At 38.3% G+C, this 26,583-nt stretch overlaps 3 protein-coding genes across 22 annotated transcripts in view; 1 reads left to right on the top strand and 2 right to left on the bottom strand.

Annotated features, from left to right (window-relative positions):
- ZNF185 (zinc finger protein 185 with LIM domain) overlaps positions 1 to 25,765 on the bottom strand; it is a 240,939-nt gene extending 215,174 nt beyond the window's left edge. Inside the window, exon 1 of the mRNA XM_049705030.1 lies at positions 25,760 to 25,765. The gene's annotated coding sequence lies outside the window, so the exon portion shown is untranslated. The remainder of the gene's footprint in view (positions 1 to 25,759) is intronic.
- GABRA3 (gamma-aminobutyric acid type A receptor subunit alpha3) overlaps positions 1 to 26,583 on the top strand; it is a 428,677-nt gene that overhangs the window by 67,976 nt on the left and 334,118 nt on the right. The window lies entirely within an intron of this gene.
- Positions 1 to 26,583, bottom strand: part of LOC117198203 (paraneoplastic antigen Ma6F-like) — a 160,773-nt gene that overhangs the window by 72,505 nt on the left and 61,685 nt on the right. The gene's annotated exons all lie outside the window — the stretch shown is intronic.

Here is a 26,583-nt window from a genome sequence, read left to right as displayed (position 1 = left end):
TTTGAAAAACTCAAGAGCCAAGATTTTGACACCTTTATTCTCTGGTTTCATTCTGATAACTTCCCCTAAAGCCATGGGTGATTCATGTCTAGCATCTTGGCTCGGGAATGAGACGTTCTGAGATAAAATTCAATGAAGCACAGAAGAAGAAAATACATAGGTTAATGTCCCAATACCTTATTTTGTCAGGGCCACTTTATACTGACTATAGGTGGCTTGAGTATCCAGGGTCATTTAGACTTAGAAGTTCTCCTTGTTTTTTTTTCTGAACTGGGAGCCTTTTTTGAATAAGATTGTGGGGTATGAACAACATGGGGAATAAAAGCGGGAGCACAAAGAATTTCTGGACTTTTCATATGGTAGGAAGGCCTCATTTGTGATTGAGTACACCATTTGGGAAGTCTTCAGCAATCCATCAGACAAGATGATATGACTCAGAGATCCCTCTCTTCTGGGTCGATTATACATTTTCACATTTTTCTTTTTCTGATTTTACATCTAACTGGTCATTCTGGAAATATTGCAGTAGAGCTTGCAACTGCCTAGTCAGTTTCACTTAATATAATGGAAAAGATCAAGATATTGTCCTGACAGATAGTAAAGAGCTGGTTCATGAAATCCCTTGAGATTTTGCTGGGAAAGGCTGGGGAATTACATAGCAAAATCAGCATGGCACTGAGTCCATGTTTCAGGAAGAATGCTGTCTTCTATTTACTGCCTTTGTGCACCCTGAAGTGATTATAGGCTTCCTGGAGGTTTTACTTTGTGAACCATCTGGCCTATCAAAAATGTTTGAATAATTTGGGGATGAGAGGAATTGTCTGAGTATAGTAATCAGTATGGAAGTATTTTTTTCAGTTTTAAAATTTTTCTTTGTGTAACACCCTGGCTAGTGATGTATGTGTTTGTGTAGCAGGGTGGCGGTAGGGGTAGACTGAATAAATACATCACTCCCTGTGGAATTGCTTACATCACAAGTGGATGATTGAGTCATTAGAGTCCTTTAGAAAGCAGATGCTGGATCAGAGAGGTAGGAGTGCAAGAGGGGAGCATCTGTGAAAAATAAAAGGTGACTGAAGTATGATTGGGCTGGAAGGGCCTCATATCTCAATGCATATATGACAAAGTCTCAGCCCATCTAACATAAAGATCTGGAGCAAGGATTTACCATTAGAGGAATTCTGTGTTTGGCAGGAATGGCCATGCCTTTGCTAATCATTGGCTAGGGCCTGCCCAGGAACTGTGTGGTTTTTTGAAAAGTGAGACAGATCCTGAAAGTGCTAATAGCTAGAGGTTGTCAGATCACTGCACTCTTTGCAGCGGAACTGCAAGTTCTTGCTTGAATGGAGAACCTAAATGGTGCACCTCTGTAGCTGCCACAGTGATCTGCAGAGTTTGGTGGCAGAAGTGTTTTTGCTCTTTTATCTGTGTTTCATCTCACTTCACAAACATTTGACCTGTGGCCATTTAGTGGCGAGAATAACTTACATAGGAGCCTGATCCTTCAGATAAGTTGCATGCTGTTTATGCAGTCGTAGTATGAAGATGAGTCATTTGGAAGCAGTAGGACTCTGTTCTAAAGAATGATAATGTCCAAGAGTCATGAGAACAAAGGGGAATGTAGGGTTTAGAATATCTTTGGAACGAACTCTCCAAATATTGGCAGTGTGGCAGATCCAGAGCTGAAAACCTCTAAACAATCTTACCTATAGCCACCAAAAGGTACTTGTGCCACAGAATGATGTCTGTTCTAAAAACATGCCATTCATAGAACTGGCTGGGGCCTCAGGGACACTCAAGGCCAGTACAGATACTTTCTTCTCAAGTATTCAAACTAATAGTAGATATAAATATTTCCATGGATGCTTTCATGCTAACCATCTATTCCATGATACTCTAAAGCCTTGAGGTTCCCTGCTTAAAGAAAAATCTTCATAATAACCTGGTTCCTTGGAAGACCATCTCTTAACCTCTGAGAGGCTTTGCTTCTACTTATTTTGTTCCAGCGTTATTAGCCTCTATGGTACATATTTGGAGCAAAGGCCCTGCAAGGAAACTCCCCCTAATCCCTTCCCCTATCCCCAATTTAATGTAATGAGTGTCAGTTAAGATCCTCTAATTTTAGGATATGGTAATTTGTGCTGCTTCATTCTTTATAGTCTAATTGACTCCTAGCTTGGCATAGAAGAATTTGGTCAACTCATTCTATTTGGTGTATGAAGAGTGGGTGTAATGCCAGTTTAATATAATGTTATTGATGATACCTGATAATTGCTGAGCACTCATTATTTGCCAGGTACTATGCATATATGGTACGTACAATTATTATCCTTGTTTTACATATGAGAAACTGGAGACTTGAGAGATTAAATAACTTGCCCTAATTCATACCACCTAGTAAGAAGTGAAGCTGGGATTCAAACTCAGAAAAACTCATGCTCTTAATCACTACACTGATGCAGAATCTATAGGTCATCTTAGCCATATGTAGTGCATATCCCACACAGAAGATGCAGGAAAAAGTAAAAGACAAGGAGTAAATAATTTAGATGGAAGTCATTAGACTTAGAAGCTCAATTCTGACTCTTTTGGAGCAGAAGGATATTTGAGCAGCCATAGATATGGAGATAGAAGTGATAACCAGGCAAACTAGTCAGAGAATGATATGGAAGGGGTAGATGCAGGTAAAGGGCTGCCCATGGAAGTGTATATCTTAACCCACAAGGCATGCTCTGACAGTCAAAGTCATTTTACTCTTTGCCTAGAGAGAGTATCATGCCAAAGTATGGTCAGCATGAGTGAGGGGTACCTGGAAAGCCCTGGTATTGGGAGCCCAGCTATGCACAAACTATGGCACAACCTCAGCTCCAACCAAGGCATGAATCAAGTCTAGGGGAGTTAAGAAAGATAACAAGGAGTAAGCAGGTGTTATAGGTCCAAGCTTGTTGGCAGGTAGAGCCCAGAAACCAGAAAGTCAGACTCTACAAGCAACCAACATCAGCCAATAAGTTCAATGTTGACCCAAGATAGAGGCTGTTTGGATTCTGCTACTTGCATCCTGCCTTTTGAATCAAGCCTTCTGAAGTCAGCAGGTTGAATGGTAGTTAGAAGCAAGAAACCTGCTGGCGATCCCCACCCTTGAGTATGGAGAGATAGCAAGATTCTCTCATGCCTCAGATATTGTGAGATTCTCAATGTGACTTGCAGTTGATTCATATTTAACATATATCTACTATGATTTTAGTCATGTTATTTAGAAAAGAGAAGCAAATATAGTACTTAAAATTTTTATATTAGGCAGAAATTCAGCCACCATACCAATGTCAACACTGATCTTGATTTCTAGTGAATTAATCTTTCACAAGAGGGATTAAAAAATGCAATTTTGAGTTTACCAAAATTGAATTAACAAGGTTAAGAAGTTGAGTAATAGAACCAGGAAGAAATATAAAATTTCCTTCAATATAATTTTGAGACAATAAGCACTTTAAGGTGGAAATCAGAAAGAAATAAATTTTGTGAGAAATAAATTTTGTTGCAAAACATAATTTGAATGTAAATATAACCAGATGGAGGATCAAAATTGGGGGCCATTTCGAGTTTTGAGAAGGCACCTGTTAAGCACTGTTTAATTCAAAGTGAGTATTTAGACTCAAGTGAAGAAATGACTTCCTTCAAACTATACTCTTCCTAGAAAATTAAGGTGAATCTAGCCTCCCTAGTTGTTCTCTAACTTGGATCTGACTGTAACAATCATCAGGAAAGTAAAGAATCAGACCAAGGACCTGGGCTTTATGTTTTGGGGACCAAATGATGCCAAATAACAGATTCTGCTGGTTTCTTACTGAATATCTCTTTCATCTTCTCTTCCTTGCTTTTTCCCCTATTTTCCCTTTCTCCACCCTTCCCTACTTCAACCCCTGACTCTTTGGTAATGAATCTCAGAGCAGTTAATATATTTTATTTCAAATTGCTTTTGGCTTCCTGGTAGTGATTGCTTTTAGGAGACATTTTTCTTTCCAAATATGTGTAGTCAGGAAATATTTTTAAAAGAAGAGTGGATTAAAGGTTGGAAAAAAAACCCAGTCCAACAGTGAATATTCTATTCTCCTTTGCTCCATTTAAGACTTATTACTACTTGTTAAGCACTATATGCTTCTCTTACTGAGTTTGTACTTGTCCCTGCTAGAGCCCCATTCTTCACCTCATTTCCTACTGGACTATTAACTTCTTGAGGGCAAAGCCTGTATCTTATTCATCTCCACTTTGTCAGACCCTAAGGAAGGAGTAAATACTCAACAAAGTATTGTTGAATATATACTATCTTATTCCTGCTCCACCACACTATTTCTGTCTTTGAAATGGTCAAGTATCCAACTTTTATTAATTAATTAATTTAAAATGTTTAGTTTTGGATTACTACTGTCCTAGGGACTCTGCTTTTATGAAGCCTACAGGCAAGAAGGGAAGTAAATAGGGAATCTATTGCACTATGTTAATGTAACTGCTGAGTATATAGGAACAGAATCTAACTAGAAAGACAGTGTCAGGTAATGTTTCTTTCTGATGATATTTGATCTGAGTCTTGAAAAATGTATAGAATTTGGTTAGCCAGGTGAAACAAGAGAGAGGTGAGCAGCTCAAAAGTACAAAATGAGGACAGAACATAAAAGGCTTGGGAAATGGTATGGCATTCAAGATAACTGAAGAGTAGGGTACAGAAGGAATAAATGAGGTTTCAGAGGTAGTGAGAGCTCAGATAATGCATCACATTATATGAAACCTTTAGGGGATTAAACTTTATTATATGTGCAATGGAGAGTGACATCATTTTGTAAGTTATGACTCCGGTGGCACTATGTAAGGTAGACTGAGGAGAGCCATCCTGGCTGCACAGAACTGGATAGGAAGCTATTGTAGTAGTTCAGTTGAAAAATGGTGACGTGAACAAAGGTAGTGGTAATGAATATGGAAATGAAGAAATGGGCTCAAGTGATATATAGAAGGTTGAACAAAAATATCAGTTAGATATGGAAGGGTGAGAGAAGTAAACAGAGTCATGGATGACTCAAATTATGGTGCCAATAACTGAGGTGGAAGGAAGAACACATACAGGCAGAAGAAAGATGAACAGTTTGGACATGAGTTTGAAGGATATGTAGTACATCAAAGTCAAGATCATACATTTTAGGAAGTTGGGTAAGAGAGATAGGAGCTCAGGAAACAACATGGTAGATAAAAGATTTGCATGTCATCAGCATAGAGGTGATAGTTGAGATAGGAAGGTTTCTGCAGTTGGAAAATAACCCCAGGCCTTTTCTGCCTTCTGTGTTCTCCTGTTGCTCTGGTTTTATCTCCTGGAGATTGACTTCCTTTATTTTCTTGCAAGGTCAGCTATGCATGTATGAGGAAATTGGCTGTAGTTTATCCAGCATTTTGGTTTGTGAAGCAAGAAAGTACTTCAGAATACATAGTCCACCACACTGTCAGAAGTATTCCACTGTACTGCTTTTAAAACTAAAAACAGTTGGTTAAAACTTGATAAATGGCATTCATGAAATACCTACAGCCACAGCATCATACTTAATGGTGAAAGACTAAATGCTTTCCCCTAAGATCAAGAACAAGACAAGGATGTCTGCTCTCATCATTTCAATTCAGCATTGCACTGGAGATTCTAGACAGTGCAATAAAAATACCAAACCATAAAACAAAACAAACAAAGCCCAAGAAATAATAGGCATCCACATTAGAAAGGAAAAGTGATCAAAACTGTCTTTCTTTGCAGATAACATGCTCATCTATGTTGAAAATCCTATGACTTCTACAAAGAATATTAGAACAAATAAGTGAGTTTGGCAAGGTTGCAGGATACCAGATCAATGTACAAAAACCAACTGAATTTCTATATGCTAGCAATGAGCAATTGAAAATTAAAAAAAATTTCCAGTTATAGTGTCATAAAATATCAAGTACTTAGGTATAAATCTAACAAAGGATATGAATGACCTGTGCAATGAAAACTAATAAACACTGTTGAGAGAAACTAAAGAAGACCTAAATAAATAGAGAGGTATATTATGTTCATGGGATGAAAGACTCAGTATTATTAAGATGTCAGTTCTCGAATAGAAAGCCCAGAAATAAACCCACACACCTACAGTTAATTAATCTTTGACAGAGAAGGCAAGAATATATAAGGGAGAAAAGACAGCCTCTTCAGCAAGTGGTGTTGGGAAAGCTGGACAGCTGCATGTTAATCAATGAAGTTTGAACATACCCTCACACCATACTCAAAAATAAACTCAAATGGCTTAAAGATTTAAATATAAGACATGACAGCGTGAAGCTCCTAGAAGAGAACTTAGGCAAAACATTCTGACATAAATCATAGCAATATTTCCTTAGATCAGTCTCCCATGGCAAAAGGAATAAAAGCAAAAATAAACAAATGTGACCTAATCAAACTTAAAAGCTCTTGCACAGCAAAGAAAACAATAAACAAAATGAAAAGACAACCTATGGACTGGGAGAAAATATTTGCACACTATGCAAATGACAAGGGCTTAATTTCCAAAATATACAAACAGCTCATAAAACTCAATATCAAAAAAAAAAACCCAACCCAATCAGAAAACGAACAGAAGACCTAAATAGACATTTCTCCAAAGAAGATATACTGATGGCCAACAGGCACATGGAAAGATGCTCAACATCATTAGAGAAATGCAAATGAAAACTACAATGAGCGGGCTTACCTGGTGGTGCAGTGGTTGAGAGTCCGCCTGCTGATGCAGGGGACACCGGTTCATGCCACGGTCCTGGAGGATCCCACATGCCGCGGAGTGGCTGGGCCCATGAGCCATGGCCGCTGGGCCTGCGCGTCTGGAGCCTGTGCTCCGCAGTGGGAGAGGCCACAATAGTGAGAGGCCCGCGTACCGCAAAAGAAGAAAAAAAAAAAAAACTATAATGAGGCACTACCTCACACTTGTCAGAATGGCCATTATCAAAAAGTCTACAAAGAATAAATGCTGGAGAGGGTGTGGAGGAAAGGGAACTCTCATATACTGTTGGTGGGAATGTAAATTGGTATAGCCACTAGGGAGAACAGTACGGAGGTTCCTTAAAAAACTAAACATAGAGTTACCATATGATCCAGCAATCCCACTTCTGGGCATATATTTGGAAAAGAGGAAAACTCTAATTTGAAAAGATACATGCACCCCAATGTTCACAGCAGCACTATTTACAATAGCCAAGGCATGGAAGCAATCTAAGTGTCCATCAACAGATGAATGGATAAAGATGTGGTACATATACAATGGAATACTACTCAGCCATCAAAAAGAATGAAATATTGCCATTTGCAGCAATATGGATGAACCTAGAGATAATCATACTAGATGAAGTAAGTCATACAGAGAAAAAGAAATATATCACTTATATGTGGAATCTAAAAAATAATACAAACAAACTTATTTATGAAACAGAAACAGACTCACAAACATAGAAAACAAACTTATGGTTACCAAAGTGGAAAGGCCAGGGTGGGGCGGGATAAATTAGGAGTATGTGATTAACAGATACACATTGCTATATATAAAATAGTTAAACAACAAGGACTTACTGTATAGCACAGGGAAATATATTCAATATCCTGTAATAATGTATAATGGAAAAGAATCTGAAAAAGAATATATATATATATATATATATATATATATATATAAGAATACTTTGCTGTACACTTGAAGCTAACACAATATTGTAAATCAACTATAGTTCAATTAAAAAAATGAGAAAAAATTGTCAGTTCTCCCAAATTGATCTATAGATTCACTACAATCTCAGTCAAAATCCTAGTAGATATTTTTGTGAAAATTGAGAAGGTAATTTTAAAGTTCCCATGGAAATGCAGGTTACCCAGAATAGCCAAAATAATTTTGAAAACAGCAAAGTTAGAGGACTTACTCTAGTTGATTTCAAGAGGTATTATAAAGCCACAGTAATCAAGACAGTGTGGTATTCGCATAAAGATAGACAAATGGAACAGAAGAGATAATCCAGGAATAGAGGCACGTATGTATGTTCAATTGATTTTTGACAAATGTGCAAAGGCAATTTGGTGGAGAAAGTATGGTCTTTTCAACAACAATTGTGTTAGAACAATTTGATATCCACAAGCAAAAAAAAAAAAACTTTGAACTTTGATTCATACCTTTCACCATATGAAAATTTAACTCAAGATGGATCATAGATCTAAATGTAGAACCTAAAACTATAAAACTTCTAGGAAAAAAAAATTTTAAAATAGAAGAAACTTATTGACACCTTGGGTTAAGCAAAGATTTTTTTTTTTTTTGCAGTACATGGGCCTCTCACTGCTGTGGCCTCTCCTGTTGCGGAGCACAGGCTCCGGATGCGCAGGCTCAGCAGCCATGGCTCACGGGTCCAGCCGCTCCGTGGCATGTGGGATCCTCCCGGACCGGGGCACGAACCCGTGTCCCCTGCATCGGCAGGCGGACTCTCAACTACTGTGTCGCCAGGGAAGTCCGCAAAGATTTCTTTGATAGAGTACAAAAAATGTGTGATCCATAAAAGAAAAATTGGATAATTTGGATGTTATCAAAATTCAAAACTTTTAGTCTTTGAAAGACAGTGTTAAGAGAAGGAAAACACAAGCCACAGGCTTGGGGAAAATATTTGCAAGTCATATATCTGAGAATGGACTTGTATATAGAATGTATAAAGTACTCTTATAACTCAGTGATAAGAAGACAAACAACCCAATGAATAAAATGGGCAAAAGATTTGAATAGACATTTCAACAAAGAAGATATATTGGTGGCAAATAAGCACATGAAAAAATGTTAAATATCATAAGTCACTAATGAAATGCAAGTTAGAACCTCAGTGAGATGCAAATACCCACTCACTAGAATGGCTAACATTTAAAGACCAAATATAACGAGTGATGGCAAGGATGTAGAGCAGCTGAGACACTCATACACTGCTTTTGGGAATGGGAAATGGTACAACCACTTTGGAAAATATTTCTTCAGTTTCTTTAAAAGTTAAACATGCACCTACCATATAACCCTACCAGACCTACCACCTGCCAGACATACCACTCCAAGGTATCTACCTGAGTGACAAAAACATATGTCCACTCAAAGTGTTGTAACAAATGTTAATAGTAACTTTATTTGTAATAGCCAAAAACTGGTAAAAATCTAAATGACCATTAACAAGTGAATGAATAAATAAATTGTGCATACATTAAAATGGAATATTACTCAGCAATAAAAATGAACTATTGATACACGCTACAGCATGGATGAATCTTAAATAATTATGCTTAATGAAAGAAGCTAGACAAAAAGGGTACATGCTATATGATCCTATTTATATAAAATTCAAACTAATCTATAGTGTCAGAAAGCAGATCAATGTTTGGGGATTGGAGGGGAGGGATGGAAAGAAAGGTTTACAGGGGAATGAGGAAACTTTTGGGGGAAGTGAATATATTCACTATCTTCATTGTGATGATGATTTCACAGTATATACATATGTAAAAACTTATATAAAATATTTAAATATGTGCATTTAATTGTACATCAATTATACCTCAATAAAGCTAAAAACAATTGATTTTAAAAAGATATACTTTAAAAAAAAAGTCCCACAGGCTGACTACTTGGAACACAAACTTATAAATTTGTATCAATTCTCACTTATCTTACCTTTCCAAACTCAGACAAACTTTTATGAATACACTACTCAACTTTGTCGATGGATTCTGTCACTCCAGCAATTCTGCCTCTGTGAATGGGCTTTCCCTATTTACTTTTTTTCTCTGTCCCTATGAACCTAGAATCATTTAAGAAGTTTCTAGGAGTGTTTTTTCATTTAACTTTAGAATAACATCAGAAAAATCAAGTGAGTTACTATACAGGATGGATGTAGGCATAAATTATAGCATCTTTTAATTTTCAATGATAATATCAGAAAAGTAAGTGAAAACTGGTTTAAATGCTGCAGATAAAATGACTAGAGATGCATAAATTGGATGACTCCTTTTATGAACACAATTTTAATATAAGACCCCATTCTTACTCTTAGAAGCTCACTCTCATTTGGTCTATTTTAATCCTCTTAATTTATTTTAAAGCTGACATCATATCTACTCTGCTCTGAGTATTATACTGGCTTTTAGCCAAAAGTAATACAATCTTGATGTGATCAGAACATCAGAAAAATGTTCTAATAAAGAAAGTGGTTGAACAGCAGAGCTGTCAGAGGGCTTGTTGACAGATTCCTTTCTTGCCCCATGTTTTGAGGATTCTGTGCCCTCTTATACTACATGGGCTCTTAACCTGGAGTCTGAAAATGCAGACAAAATTGTGAATATACATGAATTTTTCTGGTGAGAAGGTTCAAACTTTTCATCTCTTTGCTCCCTTCGTTTGTAAGCCATGCCCAGTTCATACTCTCTTCCAAATTTAAATAATTCACCAGTTTATCCTTTTATGAATATAAGGAAAGAGGGGGAGAGAGAGTGGGGGAAGGGGTGTGGGCTTCCTATTTGAAGACACAGCAGCTGTGGCACTTGAAATCAGCAAACCTGGGTCTGGTTCTGATTCGGCCATGTACTGTGTGTGTGACTTTAGTCAAGTGTCTTTCCCATCTCTTGGCTTGTTTCACTATCCCTTCAAATTAAGAGTCTGGATTATATGGATGCTAAGACCTCTCCCTTCCAGTTCCAGGTTCCTAGGATTCTATGTACTAAGGAAGGATTTAATCTTGATTTTACTTTCCTTTTACCCAGGTCTTCTGTGTTTCCCTCTTCTCTTCCAAGGCTCTGTATCAGGATGATATATTCCTCCAGTTATATTGGCTTCTAGCCTTGGTCAGTACCATTGTTCTGCATGGCAAAGACAAAGTTTAACAATTACAAGTGCTGCTATCTTTCTCCCTGAGGCTGCAGGATCTAGGGCATCTTCTCTCCTTCACATCCTCTGACAGAGAGTAAAACTTGGATCCCATGCTTGCATATCCCACAGTCATATCCCAACTCCCTGTACTTGATCAATTAATTTAGCAAGTTGTGGTCACTCTTGTCATAGGACATCAGGTCAGTAAGAGCCCTTAGAAATAACATAGTCTATCACCCTCCCCACTATCATCCCTTTGTTTTCCACATATGTATGAGGATAAGAGGAGGGAAGGGACTTGCACATGGAGTCCACAGATCAGGATTAAAACCAAGGGGACTCTGACTCCATGTTCAGTGCTATTTCCACGGCACATTGTTGTCAGTCATATTGCCTGGCATAATGCCTTATCTGACTATTCATTCTTTTTTTTTTTCATTAAAAACAATCACAAACCCCATTATGTGCCAAACGCTGTGCTTGGTGCTAGGGAAAATGCTGACAGGAGTAAGCCATCTCTGCCCTAAGGTGCTCCCAGACTGTAGACTAAGGGTTGTTTCTTGTAGTACCCATTTGGGCTTAGTGCAACAGAACGAGCGGATTATCATCATTAGCATTATCCCCACCTCCAGGCACCCGCCCACCTGCACTTAGCTAACTAAGGTCTAAAATGCTTTGAAACAGTGGCAACACATAGTATTTAACACCATTTCATTGATTCACATGAATGCACAAGCATTCAGTGAGCACCTGCTATTCAATCTTAGCAAAGATGGAATTAATCATCAAAAGAGAAAGCTCAGGTTCCTACTGAGTGGTTCTGTGCATGTTCGCTATGAAAGGTAATCCTGTATTAACCATGAACATCCCTTGTAATGGTCACCTTCATATTTCATTTTATTTTCACAACTGTGTAAACTAGGAGGACAAGAATTATTATCACTATTTTTTACTGAGGCTCAAAGTGCCTAGGACATGCTAGAGCTGAAGCTCCTGATTTCTACTGCCTTATAACTCTATTCTTTTTTTTTTTGATGAGACTCCCACTTATGACAGTTTGTTTTCTTCTAGAAAAGAGGAAATGTTGAAAACAATGCATTAACTAAGAAACATAGTTTTCTGCAAAAAAGTCTTCCAGAAAAGCAACTGCATCTTGGGGAGAAGGTTCCAAGGAGAGAGTGACACACAAAGGAATGGGTACATATAAGGAGGACCAAGGTCAGGAGGTAAAGGAAGTAGGAGACACCTGGAAAAGTCCCCAGTTTGTGGTGTGCATCAGGCCAAGGTCTGGTAGAAATAAAAGGAGGGGCAAGCAAGTGCCCGAGAGCCAGTGGGAGTGCAAGCCCTAGAAAGGAAGTAAAGGTGGGAAGAAGCAAGGGTCATGAGCCTTGGTCAGCAAACTGTCCTGCCTGGCAAGAGAGAAAAGGGAGGGAGGAGCAGGTGAGTCAGCAAGAGTTGGACAGAGGAGTTATATCTTCTAGGACTTTAACTTACCCAGATTCAAATATGTCTCCTGGCAAAAGACATGGGACAGGGGAGAGGGAAAGGTGATTGATGCTGCCTGTCGATGAATGTATAGCTCAGGTGCATGTGCAGCAGAGACATTATCCAGATATAGTCTCAGTTAGTCTCAACTCCTAAGAACCTCTAATCTTGGGAGAAACTCTGTCTGAGCATGATTTCAGTGGTTAAAGACAGGCGATTTGCAACCAGAATGGCTGTGGCTCCTGAATGCCAGCCAAAGACATCTGGTGCTCTGCTGGACACAGTGATCTCTTCCAGTGCTCAGGGGCAAGCTGGTGGTGATGGAGTTACTGATGCATGGTACGCCTTGATGGTAACAGCTGGAGTGAGCCTTTTAAAACCAAAATCCCATAAAAGACAGAGCTCTCTGCAGTGGCTAATTTGGTGGACTTTGCAGCCTGGCTCTTCCACGTAGTACTAGCTATGTAGTCTTGGGCAACTTGCTTAGCCTCTCCTGCCTTACTTTCCTTTTTTGAACAATGGGGATGGTAAGGGTACCCATTTGCAGGAGTAATGCTGTGAGAATTAAATGTGTTAATATCTGTAAAGTTTATAGCGAAGTCTGACAGAGTAAAGTCTATGTGTGTTTGTTATCATGGTTTTGTCACTCCTCCACTCAAAAAACTGTAGTGGTCTTACATATTTGTCCCTCAGAGTAAAAGCCAAAATTCTTACAAAGGCCTTGGAAGGCCCTATGTGATCTGGCCCCCATCACCCCTCTGTGAGCCACCCCTTGGCTCACTCAGTTCCAGTCACGTTGGCCTCCTTGCTGTTCCTCCAGTGTTCCAAGCATGCTCTTGCCTCAGGGCCTTGTCACTGGCTGGTCGCTCTGCCTGGATCTTCAGTGTGAACTCTCTCACCTCCTTCAAGTTCCTGTTCCAAAGTCAGTCACTCAGTGAGGCTTGTGCTGACGATCTGGTTCAAAGTTGCAGCCCTTACCCCCAGCACTCCTAATTCACCTTATTCTGCTCTCTGTTCTTTTTTTTTAACAGCACGTATTACATTCCAACATGCTAAGTAATTTAATTATTATATTTATTATTTATTGTCTATCTCCTCCTCCTGGAAAGGAGGCTCCTTAGGGCAAGAACCTTTATTTTGTTCATTGTTGGATCTCAAGCATCCAGAACAGTAAGTACCTAGCACAAAGCAGATGCTCAATAAAAATTTGTTGAATGAATGAATGAATGAATTGTGGTTTAAGGATTTTCAAGGGTAGTTTGAGTATACTTGGTTTTCAGTCACTGTGTGGCCTTGTTTTCTCCTTGTAGGTCTTCAGATGCACAGAATCAAATTGGCCATACTCCATAGTTCAAGGCACACCAGTGTCATCAAATGGTATGAGGTCTCCTTTTGTTTCATTTTCTTTTACTTGTTCCATTTCATTTCCTATCCCCTATCCAATTTTTCTTCTTAGCCAACTCCTGTGTATTTAGCGGATGTCCTTCCAATCTAACGTCCATATGTGTGTTTAGATGTGTGCATATGTTTGAAAAAATCATAGCATTGTTGTGTGTGTTTAATTTAATGAAATGACGTTATAAATATCCATTCCTTTCTTGCCCTTTTCATGAAGTATTATGTTTTGAAGTCTAGCCTTTTGGCTGCACATAAACTTTATAATTCCCTATTTGTAACTGTTGCATACTACTCCACTTACCTAATGATGGACATCGAGGATACTCCCATCCTTTGTCCTTGCTCCCCAAAATACCACTTCAGTTAATACTCTCTTGTGTGTTTCCTTTTGGATCTTAGTGAGAATTTCTTTTGGTGTATAATCCCAGGCATGGGGTTGCCTATTATATTCTTTGCCCATTGCCCTAGTGGAATTCTTGTCTTTTACTTACTGCTTGGAAGAGATTTCTTTTTCATTCTAGATATTGATCCTTTGCTTTTAGACACTGAAAGTACCTTTCTTACCCTCTTCTTAATTTTGTCTATGATGTCCACTGTTGAAAATAAATTTTTAATTTTGGTATGGACAAATCCATTGCTTTTTCACCTTACTGTTCATGCTTCTGGAGAATTATTTTAAAAATCTCCTATGGTGAGGCCTCAAAGATATTCTCCTTAGTTTGCTTTTTTAATCTGTATAGTTTTACTTTTCACCTTTATTTCTTTAAATTGTATGAAGTTTATTTTTGTCCATGGTGTAAAAAGGCATACAAATTCTTATTTCTCCATGCAGTAAGTCAATTTTATCAGTAATGTTTACTACATGATCTATTTTCCCCACGTGAATCATATACCAAGATCCCATATATACATGGATATGTTTCTGGACTATTTTGTTCCATTGGATTAATTTTTAATCCCTGTGACACTAGTGCACCATTTTTATTACTAGGGTCTTGCAATAATTCTTTTTTTCCCTCCAGTTTCATTGAGAAATAATTGACATACAACACTGTATAAGTTTAAGGTGTACAACATAATGATTTGGCTTACATACATCATGAAATAATTACCACAATAAGTGTAGTGAACATCCATCATCTCACATAGATACACAATTAAGGAAATAGAAAAAACCTTTTTCCTTGTGATGAGAAGTCTTCGGATTTACTCTCCTGACAGCTTTCATATATAAGAGACAGCAGTGTTCATTATATTCATCATGTTGTGTATTACATCATATAACTTATTTATCTTTAACTTGGAGTTTGTCCCTTTTGATTGCTTTCATCCAATTTCCCCTCCCCCTAACCCCCACCTCTGGTAACCACAAATCTGATTTCTTTTTCTATGACCTTGTTTGTTTGTTTTTGAAGTATAACTGACCTACAACACTATGTTAGTTCCTGGCATACAACATACTGATTCGCTATTTCTATATATTTCAAAATGATCACCACAATTAGTCTAGTGACCATCTGTCACCATACAAAGATATTACACAGTTATTGACTACGTTCCCCACACTGTACATTTTGTACCCATGAGTCATTTATTTTGTAACTCGATGTTTTTAACCTCTTAATTTCCCTGACATATTTCTTTCATTCCTCCACCCCTCCCTTCTGGTAACTACTTGCTTGTTCTCTGTATCTATGACTCTGTTTATGCTTGGTTATGTTTGTTCTGTTCATTTGTTTGTTTTTTAGACTCCATGTATAAGTGATATCATATGTTATTTGTCTTTCTCTGACTTATTTCACTCAGTATAATACCTTCTACGATCATCCGTGTTGCTGCAAATGGCAAGATTCTATTCTTTTTATGGCTGAGTAATATTCCACTGTGTATATACCACATCTTCTTTATCCATTCATCTTTTGATGGACACTTAGGTTGCTTTCATACCTTGGCTATTGTAAATAACACTGTTATGATCATAAGGGTGCATATAACTTTTCTAATTAGTGTTTTGTTTTCTCAGATGCTACTGGCTTTCAAAATAGGCAGATTGCCTCTGAATGTCAATTTGTATTCCACCTTTCATTGATACCCACCATTTTCAGCAAATTTTCTGGGATAGAGTGATGGGAGTACCTTTACAGCAATTTTGTATAGGAAATATTCCCAATCTCAAGCCATGCCAGTCTGGTTACTTTCTCAGCAGATTCCAGCAAACAAACTACTTTTTCTGCATGCAACCAGTGGTTGTAAGTCAGTCCTGCTATTGGTATCATTACCTCCAAAGTACAGAATTAAGGCTTTCTTTTCTTCAACCATCCCCCTTCTAACATGTAACAGCTGCTGTTCCATCTTATTTGAACATCTTGTATAAGTACGTGATGAGGCATTTTCCAAATTCTATATGACATACAAGTAGAATGGTCCATTACCTTTCTTCTGAGGGTCTGCAGTTCTGATATATTACTTGTGGAACTTTCTAAACATATCTGAACCATCATGTGAGAAAATTACTATTTTCCCACCATGAGCAAATTAAGTGTAAACCTAGTAACCTTGGAATTTTTTCCTTTAAATCCATTTAGGTCATGAGTCTTTCAAGGAAAAGTCCTATTTGAGAATTCTTCATATCTACTGAATATTGTAAATTTAATGAAAAGCAGACTGTAAATTTAAATAACTAGTAAATGCCAAATCTTGCAAGATTAGAATCATACCCTGATTGTTATTATTCCTTCTTGTGGGATTATGCCTATGATCTGAGCAACAGAGGAAGTCTCAGAGGCAAACACTTTTAGGAAAGCAAAGAAGTTTACTTGCAGAAAAGTTTTGCAAGACAGTCAAGGCTCTAAAAGGAGTGGACAGATGTTTAATGGCGGGAGGGGAGGGTATAAACAGAAACTACCAGATTAACAAGGTGGTTACTGAGTTTACACTTGATTTATTGTGGAAAATAATAATTTTCTCACATGATTAGCATTTTTAAACAATTGTAGCATATCTTTAAGTATTGGCATTCATTATAAAAGGAAGAGAAAATTATTTTTGTCAGTAACTGACAAGAAAGGCTTAAGGATTGACTTATTTTGGTGGGGGGCTATAATTAGATAGGGTGACCCTGGTTTTTGTTAGTTTACCTCTTGGTGTACAATGTTTCCTCCCCTTGCCAACTGAAATGTAAGGTCTATACTTACTTATAATAACTCAGTACTAGGTAGCATTTCTGCATCCACATGACCAATAGGAATTCCAGAAAGGAAGAACATAAAAGAAATGGTTGGGAAGAAATTACCCAAATAATAATATAAGAAAACTTCCCTGAGAGGAAGAAAAATATAAACCTTAAGGTTGAAAGAGCCTATCAGGTAACCAGCATAGTAAATGAAAATTTAAAAAACCATCAAAGTAGATTAAGATAAAATTCTAAAACACCAGTCATAAAGAGTAGATCCAAAATGTATCCAAAAAGGGGAAAAAAACAGGTTACATTCAAAGAAACAAGTTTTAAAAAAAACTGAGGGAAAATTATTTTTGACCTAGAATTCCAAGCCTTGAAAATTATCAATCAAATGTGAGAGTAGAATTACAAATTAAATAAAACAATAAAATTGATTAAATTAATTAAATCCCCATGCACCTTTTCTTAGTATGTTCCTTGAGTATGTGTGTAAAAGTTAGGTATAAATCAAATTAATTCAACAGAGGAGGTCAATGAAAGGGAGTCCTGAGATGACTGTTCAGTGATAGGTCTAGAGAGAAATTAAGTTCTCATGAATGCAGGAGGATAGAGGCTTCAGAAGGGAGCATCTGGGAATAAAGTGGATTCCAGAGATTTACTGGGCTCCTTAAGAATATGGATCATTCTAAGAAGGAGATAAAGGCAAACAAAGAAAGAGAAAAAGATATGTAAATAGAGCCTCCAGGAAAGCAAAAAAAAAAAAAAAAAGAGTTGTACTGAGAAAAGAATATAATAGTACATTACTGAGCTGTGCAGTAATATTTAATAGCTATAATAATGCAGATATTATATATTGATTTTCAACTTTTATAACCAACTATAGTCAAAACACTTATAGAACAGAAGGTTAAATGTTATTAACCTTGACAGTAGAAAAATACAAGTACAGAAGCAGCAATGGGTAGGTAGAAAAAGGGAAGGAGAAACGTAGGGAAAAGTAAGAATGTTATATCTTAATTTTGCATGGAGAGTCAAGGGATTTTACTGATAACTCAAGAAACAAGAAATGAAGGTGTAAGTACAGGAATTCCTCATTATCCTAATCTAATCCATTCCTGAGAACATGTCAGAAAGTAAATATTCAGATAGCAGCAGAGTTTCTCCATTATTTAAATGGAAAAGAACACTGCATTCACAGCCCATTCAAAAACCCTAAACCATTTCCCTAAATATTACTAAAACACTCTGAAACACCTATAAAACAATCCATCAAAGATTTCTGCATGATATAAAGCATTTTAAACACCAAATACCTAATTATTTAACAGTTATGGGACTCATTAGTGGGTATGTTTGTGAGCAGTAGGAAACAACACTGTAGCATATTGGATATGAACTTGATTTTCCCTGTGTCTTTCAATGATGTTTACTGTATGTAAATAATGTAATGACACAGTACAGACAGATAAGATCTAAATCAGACCAGGTTTGGTTAGTCTAGGAACCTGACAGAAGTAAGCACTGGGACCCATTAAGGGCTAGACCCTTAGGGTAAGTGTAGGGCGGACAGCTATAATTCCTAGCATATTTAAACAAGGCTCTAACCTCTCTCTCATTGGAGTAGTTCGTGACCTAAACATTTTGGCTGGCATTGTATGGGGATTCATTAGGGCAGGTTTCCACTTCAGAGACTGAATTTTGGATAAACATTTTTACATGGGGTTATGGCCAGTCATTGGGTAGTGAAAGCTCAGCTAGCTAGGTAAAGACAACCCATAAAGCAAGCAAAAATGGTCTACTCTAGCTGTGTGGGGTAGGGAGGGAAGAGCGCATGTGTGGGTGATGTCACTGAGCTAAAGCCTCACTTCCCACATCTGTCAATAAATACCATCAAAAATGATAAAGCACCAAACAGCAGTAGTAGCAAATGATTTAGAGATGTGGTACAAGTCCTCAGAAGATAAAAATTAGAATCAGAAGAATTCAAAGGGATCCTTCTGGGAAGCAGGACTAGGGTCATGTAGGGGACTATTGCTTTGCATTATTAATTCTTTACGTTGTTTGACTTTTTAAAGCCCAGTGCACATATTTTTGCTAAACATGATTTTTTTGTGTGTGTGTGTTATGCGGGCCTCTCACTGTTGGGGCCTCTCCCGTTGCGGAGCACAGGCTCCAGACGCGCAGGCTCAGTGGCCATGGCTCACGGGCCTATCCGCTCCGCGGCATGTGGGATCTTCCCGGACCGGGGCACGAACCCGTGTCCCCTGCATCAGCAGGTGGACTCTCAACCACTGCGCCACCAGGGAAGCCCCCCTGCTGACACCTTTATCTTGGACTTTTCCAGCCTCCAGAATTGTGAGAGAATAAGTTTCTGTTGTTTAAGCCACCTAGTCTGTGGTACTTTGCTATGGCAGTAAACTCATACACAGGGGAAACTGTATTTTCTCTTCTCGTGCTACTCCTTGGCTACGTAAGTTCTCCTTTAAAGCCTGTTTATGAACTCAGTGGTACTCAACCTTGAGCATATATCAGTAATCCTTGGAGGGTTGGTTAAAATACAGATAGCAGGGCCCCACCCCAGATTTTGTGATTCATCAGGAGCCTGAGAATTTGCATTTGTAACAAAATTCCAGGGGATGCTGATGCTACTGGTCCAGGGATCACATGTGTAATTTTGTGGGATTGGTTAAGCCTTGGTGCACACATAGATAATAACCCATGTGTGACTTACCTGGCTTGATAGTGATGGCCACAAAGGAATGTACCTGGCATGACAAGTAGTTAAGGAGAACATGATAACCAAAAATGGCACCTTGAGTCCCATCCCAAACTTTGTTGGTAGTATTATGAGCAGAAGTAGTTAGCAACTGCCATGCTTGGAGGTGAGTGGTCAGGGAGTAGGGGTGGTGGACATACCCTAAGGTGACCTTCAATGAGTCATACCTTTGTATAATCCCTTGCCCTAGAGTGTGGGTGGTACCTGAAACCTGCTTCTAAACAATAGAATATGGCAAAGATAATAAGATGTAACTTGTATGATTATGTTATGATATTTAAGACTATATTCTAGCAGACTGGAGAGGTTCTACTGCTGGATTTGAAGAAGCAAACTGCTATGTTGTGACTGCCTCAGCCTCTAGGACCTGAGGGAAGCCTACAGTTAAGAGTCAGCAAAAATCAGGGCCCTAAGTCATACAGCATAAAGAAATGAATTCCACTAGTGACTACAGGAGCTTGGAAGTGGACCCTAAACTCCAAATGGGAAGGCAGCCTGACTGACCCCTTCATTGCAGCCTTGTGAGAGCCTCAGCAGGGGACCCAACTGAGCTGTGTCCAGACCCCTGACCCATGGAAACTGAGCTAATAAACGTTTGCTGTTTACAACAGCTAAATTTGTGGTAATTTGTTATGCAGCAATATAAAACTAAAACAAGGCAAGAGTGGGTGGGAAGAGGATAGAGGATAAATATAGCCAGTTGCTGTCCAACAAATAGCCTAGTAACACTGTCATAAATGATTGCATTGCTTCCAGACCTGAGGCAAACAGAACTAGAACAAAAAATCTTAAAATCTGTACGGAGACACAAAAGACCTGAATAACCAAAGCAATCTTGAGAAAGCAAAACAGAGCTGGAGGAATCAGGCTCCCTGACTTCAGACTATACTACAAAGCTACAGTAATCAAGACAGTATGGTACTGGCACAAAACCAGAAATATAGATCAATAGAACAGGATAGAAAGCCCAGAGATAAACCCACGCACATATGCTCACCTTACCTTTGATAAAGGAGGCAAGAATATACAGTGGAGAAAAGACAGCCTCTTCAATAAGTGGTGCTGGGAAAACTGGACAGCTACATGTAAAAGGATGAAATTAGAACACTTCCTAACACCATACACAAAAATAAACTCAAAATGGATTAAAGACCTAAATGTTAGGCCAGGCACTATCAAACTCGTAGAGGAAAACATAGGCAGAACACTCTATGACATAAATCACAGCAAGATCCTTTTTGACCCACCTCCTAGAGAAATGGAAATAAAAACAAAAATAAACAAATGTAACCTAATGAAACTTAAAAGCTTTTGCACAGCAAAGGAAACCATAAACAAGACCAAAAGACAACCCTCAGAATGGGAGAAAATGTTTGCAAATGAAGCCACTGACAAAGGATTAATCTCCAAAATTTACAAGCAGCTCATGCAGCTCAATAATAAAAAAACAAACAACCCAATCCAAAAATGGGCAGAAGACCTAAATAGACATTTCTCCAAAGAAGATATACAGATTGCCAACAAACACATGAAAGGATGCTCCACATCATTAATCATTAGAGAAATGCAAAATAAAACTACAATGAGATATCATCCCACACTGGTCAGAATGGCCATCATCAAAAAATCTAGAAACAATAAATGCTGGAGAGGGTGGAGAAAAGGGAACACTCTTGCACTGTTGGTGGGAATGTAAATTGATACAGCTGCTATGGAGGACAGTATGGAGGTTCCTCAAAAAACTAAAAATAGAACTACCATACGACCCAGAAATCCCACTACCGGGCGTATACCCTGAGAAAACTATAATTCAAAAAGAGTCATGTACCACAATGTTCATTGCAGCTCTATGTACAATAGCCAGGACATGGAAGCAACCTAAGTGTCCATCAACAGATGAATGGATAAAGAAGATGTGGCACATATATACAATGGAATATTACTCAGCCATAAAAAGAAACAAAATTGAGTTATTTGTAGTGAGGTGGATGGACCTAGAGTCTGTCATACAGAGTGAAGTAAGTCAGAAAGAGAAAAACAAATACCGTATGCTAACACATATATATGGAATCTAAAAAAAAAAAAAAAAGGTCCTGAAAAACCTAGGGGCAAGACGGGAACAAAGACCCCGACCTACCAGAGAATGGACTTGAGGATATGGGGAGGGGGAAGGGTAAGCTGGGACAAAGTGAGAGACTGGCATGGACATTTATACACTACCAAACGTAAGGTAGATAGCTAGTGGGAAGCAGCCGCATAGCACAGGGAGATCAGCTCCGTGCTTTGTGACCACCTAGAGGGGTGGGATAGGGAGGGTGGGAGGGAGGGAGACGCAAGAGGGAAGAAATATGGGAACATATGTTTATGTATAACTGATTCACTTTGTTATAAAGCAGAAACTAACACACCATTGTAAAGCAATGATGCTCCAATAAAGATGTTAAAGAAAGAAAGCAAAAAACAATAACAACAAAAAACTTAAGCAGAATTTCTCCTACACACATCATAGTCAAACTGCTTAAAACCAAAGGCAAAGCAAAAATCTGAAAAGCAGTCAGAAGGAAAAAATAGACACACACTCTTCGAAGGATAAAAGTATAAGATTGATATTGATATTTCTCAAAGAAACAATAGAAGCCAGAAACAAACAAAATGACATCTTAAAAGTAATGAAGTTAAATAGGTGCCAATCTGGAGCTCTCTATTCATGAAGTTATCTTTTGCAAATGAAGGCAAAAGAGAGACATTTTAAAATAAAAAATACTTGAGAGAAGTACATCACTAGGAGACTTGCACTAAAGGAAATACCTTAAAGGGTGGTCTTCAGGCAGCAGGAACATTATCCCAGGGGAAGCTGGTAGATGCAAGGAAGAAGAACAATGTAATTATTACTATATGGAAAAACATAAATAAATATTGATTATGTTAAACAAAAATGACAAAGCCATATAAGTATTATACATTATAAATAGCCCAAGTGGCAGGAGTGGGTAAAGGAATAAAGGTGTTTTAAGTGACCACCTAGAGGGGTGGGATAGGGAGGGTGGGAGGGAGGGAGACGCAAGAGGGAAGAGATATGGGGACATGTGTATATGTATAACTGATTCACTTTGTTATAAAGCAGAAACAAACGCACCATTGGAAAGCAATTATACTCCAATAAAAATGTTAAGAAAAAAACAAAAGTGTTTTAAGGTCCTTGCATGGTCCTGTACTAATTTATATTACACTCTGAAAATTCAACCATGCATTTTGCAATCCCTAAACTAATCACTAAAATGAATAAGCAGATAAAAAATAAGTATATAGAACATGAGAATATGGTTAACACACTTGATCTTATGGACATTTATAAAACACTGCATTTAACAATGGCAGAATATACTTTTTTAAGTGCACATGGAATATTTACCAAAATTGACCATATATTGGGCCATAAAGCAAGTTTCAAAGGCCTGAAATCATGCAGAGTAAATTGTCTGACCATAGTAGAATTAAGCTAGAAATCAATAAACAAAAAGATAACTAGAAAATCCCCATAGGTTTGTATCTTAAGCAACACATTTCTAAATAACCAATGGGTCAAAAACAGAATCACAGTGGAAATTAGCAAATACTTAAAACTGAAAGATAAACAATATAAAAACATAATGCAAAGGAAGAGGCAAACTGTCATTATATGTGTTTCTAATTATAAAATCCAAGAAAATCAACCTGAAAACTATTGGAACCAATAAGCACTCAAAGAGATGGCTGATTACCACATAAAAATCAATAGCTTTTTCATACACTAGCAAAAGCTAATTAGAAAATGTCATGGTAAAAATATTCCACATCACAATAGTAAGAAATACTATAAATACCTAGAAAGAAACCTAACAAGAAATGCTATGCTATTGATGGATACAAAGCCATGAATAAATGGAGAAACATACCTGGAACCTTGATACCTGGAGCCTGAACCCTCCAGAAACATACCTGGAGGGTTAAGAATACCAACTTAAGCTCAAATTCAAATCCTGTCTCTGCCACTTCCTAGCTGTGTGACCTTGGCAAGTTACTTAACCTCTTTATGCCTCAGTTTCCTTTATCTTTGAGGTGGTGATAAACACGATAGTCTCTGCTTCACAGAGGTAGGACTAAATGAGTTACTCTCCTATGACTAACCTATATAAGGCTGTGACCTGTACCCCGCTCTCCTGACCCACAGATCCTACTCTATCCAGTTTTTTCTTTTCTGTAGCATTTTCTACCCTCGAACATGCTATATATATTTTACTTGTTATATTTATTGTTTATTTCCTGCTTACTTCTGCTAAAATATATACTCCTTGAGGGCAATAATCTCTGTTATTTTTTAAACTTTTTGTAAATGTCTATAGTTTTTGGCAAATGTATACCAAACGCTTAGAAAGTTACTTGTCACATGGCAGGGCCCATAGAATAGTACCTGACACATAATAAGTGCTATCATCACTATAAAGATGTCAGTTCTCTAGAAATTATAAATGTAATTCAATCCCAATCAAAATCCCAGTGAGATATTTTCTAGAATTTGAGAAGCTGATTCTAAAATTCATTAGAAAGAGAAAGTAACAACAGCCAAGAAAAATTTTACAAAGATCATGGGGGAGGGGCTTATCTTACCATTAATAAGCAAAATGAGTTATTGGCACAGGAACAGACAAGTAGATCCCTGAGATAGTGTGTGTGTGTGTTTAAAAATGGAATTTCATATAAGTGAGGGAATAAACTGTTCCATACATAGTGTGGGAATAACTGGCTGTTGGTTATTTATAAGGTCACTCTCACACTCTGCAAGCTTAAAAGCAACTCTCATTGGTTTAAATAGCTTCTGTTTTTGATCATCTACTACCATGTTTTTAAATCAATATTTTGTCATTACTGCTTGCTACAATTTGTAGGTAGTTATATATGAGCTCTGTTGATATATTAAGTTGGGCCCCAAATCAAAACAGCCCTGGTTTCAACTCTTGTATCTGTTGCTAATTTTCTTTGTTTCCTTGAACAAATCACTTTCCCTTCAAGTGCTCAGTTCCATTGTCTACAAAGTGAGGTTTTATGAGATTCATTGATTAAGATCCAGACTTAGGTTCAACTAAAACTCTTGTGCTCCTGCAACTGTTTGGTGATTTTAAATAATCCTCACAACTCTATTTTCTCCCTTTTTTATAGCTGAGGAAACTAAAGTTCAGAGGATAGAATGGTTTGTACAGGACTCACACCCAGCAGTTGCTTGTTTCAGTTCTAATTAGGTTCATCTGTTAATAAAAAGGCTTGGTGGCTCAAGATAGAAGTTTATTTTTTTCCCCAGTAACATCAGCACAGTGTTAGGCAGTGCAGGGTGTGCATAGCAGCTCCTTGGTCATCAGAGGTCCTCAGAGACCCTGGCTTCTTATCTTTATGCTTTGTCATCCTGAGTACTGTCTTCCATCCTCAGTGTTGCCTCAGAGGCTCAAGAGGGTTACTGTCGTTCCAGCCATGATGTGATGGGGGGCAGAGAGGTGAAGGGTATCTGTCTCCAAACCAAGTCAATTCACTCTGAAGGGCTTCCGCAAAGATGCCATCTAGAATTTCTATCTCACTGGCCACTCCCATTGGCATGGGAGGTTTAAAATGCAGTTTTCTGAGCTGAACATATTGTTGCCTTGAGTCAGTTATTAAGGAAGAGGGGGAGAATCAGAATCAACTCAATAACTAGCATTTCTGCTACAGTGCTAAGCCTCACAACCAGGTCTACTGACACATATGTGATTCTCTTTTCATTAACTCTATAGGCCTGACTCAGATTTGAAGTGACAACTTGGAGGGAGGATCAGGGTATATTTCATGGAGGAAATGGCATTTGGGTTGTCCCTGCATTGATGCTTAGAAGGTGGATAGTTGGAGCCAGGATTTAGGGAGTGCACTATAGTGGTCTGAACAAGATAATCACAGACTAGGAGGTGAGGGGGTAGATGAGGGGACAGGGTGTGGCTCAGGTTGACTGGGGCCCAAAATGAGTAACAGGATGCTGGCAGGAGTCCATGTTTCTACTTGGTGGGTTTGTGAAACATAGTTTCTTATAGCTCCTGCCTTAAATACATTATATACCGGGGGAATTCCCCTACACCCTCCCACACATATGCAAAAGCTAGAACAACAGGGTTGGAACAGGCAAGAGGATAGAGGAGATCATCCTCAATGTGGAGAGTTGCCTCAGCTCATAATGTTAGCTCCTGCTGGCCTGCCCAGGGTTCTTTTTTTTTTTTTTTGCGGTACACGGGCCTCTCACTGTTGTGGCCTGTCCCGTTGCGGATCACAGGCTCCGGACCCGCAGGTTCAGCGGCCATGGCTCACGGGCCCAGCTGCTCCGCGGCATGTGGGATCTTCCCGGATTGGGGCACGAACCCGTGTCCCCTGCATCGGCAGGCGGACTCTCAACCACTGCGCCATCAGGGAAGCCCATGCCCAGGGTACTTGATGTCTCTCCTTTGAGTTCAGGTAAGCCCGTGCCCAGGGTTCTTGATGTCTCTTCTTTGGGTTCAGGTAGTGGTTCCCAAACTTTGCTGTACATTCAAATAACATGGAATCATTTTAACAAATACTGCCCACTGGATCCTGACCCCAGAGAATCTGATTATATTTGACATCATTATACTGTTATTACACATAACATTATATGTAATAGTATTACTATTATATATAATGTTAATGATAATGTTTTTATTATCAATAAAATTTCTCATCAGCTTCCCCACGGGGAGGTGGGCATTCTGGGAGGCGGTGTCAGCAGAAAGGTGTAATCCAGA

The sequence above is a fragment of the Orcinus orca genome, chromosome X, assembly GCF_937001465.1.
Source record: "Orcinus orca chromosome X, mOrcOrc1.1, whole genome shotgun sequence".
NCBI lineage: Eukaryota > Metazoa > Chordata > Mammalia > Artiodactyla > Delphinidae > Orcinus > Orcinus orca.
The sequence above is the reverse complement of the archived record's forward strand: the minus strand, read 5'-3'. Positions and strand labels throughout refer to the sequence as shown.